The sequence below is a fragment of the Dipodomys ordii genome, unplaced genomic scaffold (genome assembly GCF_000151885.1).
Source record: "Dipodomys ordii isolate 6190 unplaced genomic scaffold, Dord_2.0 Scaffold19, whole genome shotgun sequence".
In the NCBI taxonomy this organism is placed as follows: Eukaryota; Metazoa; Chordata; class Mammalia; order Rodentia; family Heteromyidae; genus Dipodomys; species Dipodomys ordii.
The window spans coordinates 15852826-15859437 of NW_012267235.1; the positions used below are offsets into that span (position 1 = coordinate 15852826).

The window sequence follows — 6612 nt, forward strand, 5'->3', positions numbered from 1 at the left end:
GCTTTCTACCCTGTTTCTAACTTGACTGGTGCCTGAGGAACTGGTCCCATGAGGAGCCTCCTTGGGTGCTGGGGCCTGACCCATTCCCCATTTTTTTGTGTGTGTCGGTTGTGGCTTGAACTCAAGTCCTGGGTGCTGTCCCTAAGCTCTTTATTGCTCAAGGCTAGTGCTCTATCACTTTGAACCACACCTCCACTTCTGGCTTTTGAGTGGATAAGAGTCTCATGGGGACTTTTCTGCTCCAGCTGGCTTCCAATTGCAATCCTCAGATCTCAGCCTCCTGAGTAGCTAGGATTACAGGTATGAGCCACCAGTGTCAGGTCCCACTTCTGATGGTCTTCAGCCTCTATAACATGGCAGCATTACAGGGAATGTCTACTGTGCATTGCATGCTTTTGTACAGCTTTCAGGATAAATCTGAGAGGGAGAAGGTGTTTTTTAGAACAACAATGGTTTCTAACTTGCTGTCCTCCCAGCTGACCTGCCCACACTCCCTGCTGCCTGGCCAGTGGTATGAGGCCAACTTAGCATTTTGGATCAGTTTGATGGGAGAATGTTCTCTGCTCATTTTCCTCTGCCTTTTTCTGTTTGTCAATTGGGCCAGAGCTGGCTAGTTCCGTGTGACTGTGAGCAGGCTGCTCATCCTACATGCTGGATGTGGGCCAAAGCCAGAAGCTGGACTGGGTTGGGCACATCCTGCCACGCAGGGCTGCACCTGAGGCCCTGGAGAACCCAAGGCTGTGGGGTCAGGGGAGCAGTGCCAGCCAGCCAGAACTGCTCCTTCCCAGGCCTCATGCTACCCATCTGTGCAATGGGTACAGTGCCTCATGGCTGTTCCAGGCTGGGAGGGTGGCCAGGGCTGCCTGGGCTGTGGCCTTATTTCCTGCCAGCTCAGGCCCTATTGCCACTGGGACTTGGGAAACCCATATGCAAGAGCCTGAAACCAGGCCATGAGAATGGTGAGGAGGATGATTGGAGTGGCCTCATTCGCTGGGTGACCTCAGTGTAGCCGAGATGGGAACTGAGATCCCCTAGGGACCTTGTGGGACCTGACACTGACTGTTGAGGGGAGGGCAGCGTTGCCTACAGCCCTCTGGAAGTTCAGGATGTTTCAGGTTGCGCTCTGGATGCCATACCCCTGGGCCTTGCTAGGTAGGCTCAGCACCCTCCCCCCCTTCACCAGGCCCTCTGTGTATCTGAGGCGGGGCCCGGTCCGCCCCACAGTGCAGTGAAGCCAGGTGGGCCAGCCAGTCCTCTGAAAAGCAGGAGGGGGCTCTTTTCAGGCCCCTGGGTGGCTCCCTGCAGAGGGAGCAGGGCCAAGCTGTCCACTCTAGGTTAGACCCTGGAGACAGCAGGGCCAGGGGGGCTGGGCAGGCTGTGCCCAGCAGGCAGGGCCTCTCCCTGCCTCTCTTAAGTGACCATTTAATTGCTCTGTAAATTTACCTTGGAGGAAGATCTTGGTGAGTGCCCGCCTCTCCGGGCTGGTACTAACATTTCCAAGTCGAAATTCCAGTTTTCAGTGTTGTGAGGAAAAAGGAATCTAGGTAGGATTAAGGGAGCAGGTGGTGCTTACACCTAGGGGCAGCCCCTGGGCACCCCTGCTGGCTGCCCTGTTGCTCCCTGGCTCCAGGCAGGGACCCAGGGTCTGTCCTGACACCTGAGCAACTGAATAAACAATGACTGGGGGGGTGGGGGGGAGGGTGCCAGGGATGACTCAGAGCAGCCTGTAGGCTCCCTCCTGGTGTGTGTGTGTGTGTGGACTGGAGGGGGCAGGATTGCTGACTGGTCAGACCTAGGGCAATGGAGAGCAGCTTGCTGGAAGCAAGGTGGACCCCTTTCTGTCCGATCTGACAGAAAAATGAACGTAGAATACAGGTGGAGGGCACTAGTGAGATGGGGAGGAGGAACTGCATCGTGCACAGTGGTGGGATTTTGTCAGGACAGGTCTAGAAGATCCAGAAGGACCTGGAAGCCTGTAGTAAGACTGCTGGAGACCTGGGACTGAGCACAGGCCTGCCTCACGTAGCTGGTGGTCTGACGGCTGTGTGGCCCACAGGCTTGCACAGTCAACAGCTCACGAGGTGCAGAGGGGGAAACAGACACCATCTCAGGTGGTGCAGCTGTAGCCATGGCACTCACAAGACATAAAGCAGGATTTGAATTCCAGCCCTGTGAACAGGTTTTTCTCTTGACCTACTCTTCTACTTCCAGACTTTTCTACCTGGGCTGGCCTCAAACCTGGATCCTCAGCTCTCAGCCTCCTGAGTAGCTAGCATTACCAGTGTGAGCCACTGGTGCCCAGCTTTATGAAGTATCTCTAGTCACCACCGTTTTGCACTCTGCTCCTGGACCATGAGTCCACAAACCAAATCCCAGGTTCCCAGACTACCTATTCTGGCAACCGCGCCCAGGAGTAGCTGGGAGAAGTCTCCCCATCCTCATGCAAAATGTCCAGATGAGAATAGAAGAGGCCACGTGACCCAGGGCTAGGCCAGTTGGGGCCTGGAGGAACAACATCCCGTTATGAATCTGCCCCTCTCTGTGGCTGGCAGATAGCACTGAGCAGGCAGGTGAGGTACTTCCCAGCTTAGGAAACAGGTACCCATCACTGTTGGGGGCCCAAGGCCACAATTTCAGGGAGACCTTCCCCAGGTCCCCAACATGTAGCTGGGGGATGGCAGCCCCTGGGGATCCCTCTTTGACTCGGACTCATTTGTGTGTAAGCAGAAGGGAGTTTTTCAGGTTTGAGGGGTTGACAGTTGAAGCAGGCATGGCCTCATAGCTCTAAATACTTGCGGACCAGGTGACTTTAGTGGGTGGCTCTAAGGCCACTATAGAATGGTGGACTGATGGGATGTAAGGCCCAGCAGCCAACACATGGGATATTGATGTTCTCAGCTGACCTAGACTGGTGGTAGAGACCAGAGGAGGGAAGGCAGGGCAACCTAGAGCTTAGGATAGGAGGCTCAGAGCAGGTCAGGAGCCAGAGCAAGCTCAATACTCTGCACTACTTCTAAACTGTGTGAACGTGAATTAGTTACACAACCACTCTGTGCTTTGACTGCTCTGTAAAATGGGGATGAAAAAGAGTCATGTGGCCCAGGAGTCTGGTGCCTTCAGAACTAGCAGCATGCCACAGCTGTGGAGTCTTTCCATTGGCCCTCTGGAGACATGCAGAAGGCCCTGGAACACTGCTTGCACATAGTGGGTGCTCATGGCTCTGGGTGGCCATAGCCCTTCAAGGTAGGTGTGGACATCTCTTCCCCATGGGGCAGCTGCTTCCTAGGACCATCAACGCTGTTGATTACAGGCTTCTCATGTGAGAGGCTCGCTGAGTCTCCTCAGGAGGGGAAAATGGAGAGCCTTGAGGTGAGATCCAGACTGGGGTGGAGACAGGTTGTTGCAGTAACAGCCCCCAAACTCAGTAACTGATCCGGAGTGGTGATGATAGTTATATCACAGCATTGGGGAGGCTGAGACAGGAGATAATGAAATAATCTGGGGCCAGTCTGGGTGACATAATTAAACCCTGTCTCAAAACAACACACAAAGCCAGACATCGGAGGCTCACACCTGTAATCTGGCTACTCAGGAGGCTGACTTCTGAGGATCATGGTTCTAAGCCAGCCCAGGCAGGAAAGTCTGTGAGACTCTTATCTCCAATTAACCACCAGAAAACTCAAAGTGGTGCCATGGCTCAAAGTGGTAGCCTTGAGTGAAAAAGCTTAGGGATAGCACCCAGGCCCTGAGTTCAAGCCCCACGACCAGTATACACACACAGACCTCTAAACTGGAACCCCTAAGGATCAGAGTCATGACTCACTCTGCTGAGTGCCAGGGCAGCTTAGCCAATAGGAGCTCTGCCTGCCTCACGGGCTGTCAAATGACATGAGAGTCAGAGGTCTGGACTTACTCTGCCCAGCATGGTAGCCACCCCTTTCTCCCCCCACTCCCCCCGCCCGCCGCCCCCTGTGTGGCTTCTTCAGTTGGAATGAGTGAGGTAAGTAAAACTAGAAATATTCTCCTTCAACCTAGCTGTGCTGCATTTCCTGTGCTGGCTGGCCATGCATGCTGATGGCCCTGTGCTGGATAGGGTCATAGAACCATCCTGCACAGGAAACTTCTTGAGAACCTTATGCCAGCCCCTTTCAGGTGGAAACTCACGAAGCCAAAAATATCAGGGATGACCTCTAAAGAATGGGTCCTGTCACTTCATTGTGGGTCAGGAAACAGGAGGGAAGTTCCAGGTGGGAAGATAGAAAAAGGAAACTGGAGAGACATGCACCCCCCGCCCCCCCATTCCACCAGGAGCAAATGGAAGGCAACAAGGTAGAGACCAGAGACCTGTGTCCTAATCTTAGGCCCTGACTGGGCTAGAATAAGTATCCTGGGGAGCATGATGCACACACACACCATATAGCAGAAGGGATTTAAGTGAGACTGCAGATAAACTTCCTCCCTTAGTTAGGAGCACTGAAAAGGTGACTGTAGAGCCTTGTGCAATGTGATGGGCAATGCTGATTCAAGGTGGGGCATGCATGGTCAGACCACCTGCAAAGGCTCTGCTCCATGGCAGGATTGGCCCAGAAACTGGCCTGGCCCTCCCCCAGCCTTTCCTGTGCACTTCAGTTAAATAGATCAGAAGGAAAACGTCTGTTTGATTTTAATCTCAACGCAGGACACTGGAGATTACATTTTCCACGGAAAATGTCAGCTGTTGCTTAAAATAGGACTTTAGAGAAAATGCTAGAAAGTGTATTTTTAGGTTATATGTCCCATTTCCCTCCCGCCCCCCCCCCCATCCCTGAAGTCCCAACTGGGTGCTTGTAGCTCTCTGTGGGTTGCTGCCAGGTGCAGACCCAAGCTGGCCAGGTGGGTAAACCGAAGCAGGCCCCACTGAGGCCTGAGGGCCAGGTTGGTGGACGCACGTAGGACCTGGTCCCTGGGTCCAGAAGCTGGCACTGGAAGTGGGCCCTCAGGGAGCTGTCAGGAAGGCCTAAGGCATTAGAGGCCGGAGCTGAGCTTGAGATTGGGAGCCTTCTCTGAACAGCCCCCCACAGACCACTTAACCACTGAGTGATCTTCCTGCTGTGGGACCTTGTTCCAGTTGCTTGGCCACTCGGGATTGAAAATTACCACCTTGCTTTCCTTTAAGGTTTTTGGGATGATGCAAAGAATTTAGGGACCTGAGGCAGCCTGCTCCGGCTGATACAAAAGGTGCCCTCGGAAATGCAAGGGATAAAATTGGCAAGTAAGCTGCAGTGGGCATCTGCCCCACCTGGGCCTATGGAGCCAAGAAAGGCCTCCCGGCAGGCCTGGCTTAGAGGGATAGGATCAGCAGAAGGTTGTGGGTTCCTTGGGTGTGGGGCTGGCACTTGTCTGGAAGGCCCAGGAACCTGAGCAGTAAACCGGGAACTTGGTAGTGAAGCATGGGTGTTCTGGCCAGGACTGCATGGCCATTCGAAGAAGGGCCATGCAGAGGGGGCCCATCAAGAGAACTGGTGACTTTTGGGCCCCCTTTCTCCTCCAGGCCTCAGTTTCCCTTCTGTGATATAGGATGGGGCTGAAAGACGCCCCTGGCTCTGAGGGCCCCATGCCACCATAGCTCAGCTTGATCAAGGTGAGGTAGGGCAGAGGGTGGATGCTCCTGGACTCCAGCCATCCCATTTGTGACTTCAAGGCTGTGAGGCTCCTCCCAGGGGGGCACCATGGGGAGGGGGCGCAGACCCCCTCAGTCCCTCTGTGTAACCATCCTCTCTCTTTTCCCCATGCTCCTGTGGCCGCCTGGACCCTGCAGAGCTACCCACGGAGGAAGGTGAGGCTGGGGGACACAGCTTTGTCTTGGTCACAGTCAGATCACATTGCTGTTCACTCTCTCTCCAAGAATGAGGCTTTGGACAAACAACCAAGCCTCTGTGGGCCTCTGGTTCCCTCTGAACTGCAGGAAGCAATGGGGCTGGAGGCATTGATGCTACCCACTTTGTGTGTAGGGGCTGGGCTGAGCCTCACGTGTGTTCTTATTCCCAGGGAAGTCCTTGTGGGAGCTGGTGTTGGAGCAGTTTGAGGATCTCCTGGTGCGCATCCTGCTGCTGGCTGCCCTGGTCTCCTTTGTAAGTGGGAAGCCGCTGTCCTGTGGGACGGGGCCACCTGGCTGGGAGAGCTGGGCCCAGCAGGGCTGTCTCATGCTGTGAGCCACAGGGCTGCACTCTACTTGGCCTTGGACACCTCTCCACTCCACTGGTCCCCCAAATATTCCCTGCCCTGCGGGACATCTATTTCCTGTGCCTGGACCTCACTGCTCCACACTGGACCCCACCTCCCTCCACACAATCTGCACCCTCTCCCCATCCTATCTTCTGTCCTGGAAGTCAGGCAGCTCTCCTCTTCCTCCTCTTCCTCCTCCTCCTCCTCCTCCTCTTCTTCCTCCTCCTCCTCCTGCTCCTCCTCCTATTCCTCCTCTTCCTCCTTCTCCTCCTTCTCCTCCTTTTCCTCCCTATCCTTTTTTTTTTGGGTCGGCCGTGGGGCTTGAACTCTGGGCCTGGGCGCTGTCCCTCAGCTCTTCAGCTCAAGGCGAGCGCTCTACCACTTGAGCTACAGCGCCACTTCCGGTTT

General features: G+C 54.8%; 1 protein-coding gene across 2 annotated transcripts in view; it reads left to right on the forward strand.

The window, feature by feature from the left end:
- The first annotated feature begins 5725 nt into the window (after positions 1-5725).
- The window catches only part of Atp2a3 (ATPase, Ca++ transporting, ubiquitous), a 27225-nt gene continuing 26338 nt past the window's right edge, over positions 5726-6612 (forward strand). For both annotated transcript variants that reach the window (XM_013013340.1, XM_013013342.1), the window contains exons 1-2: positions 5726-5815; positions 6028-6110. The gene's annotated coding sequence lies outside the window, so the exon portion shown is untranslated. The remainder of the gene's footprint in view (positions 5816-6027; positions 6111-6612) is intronic.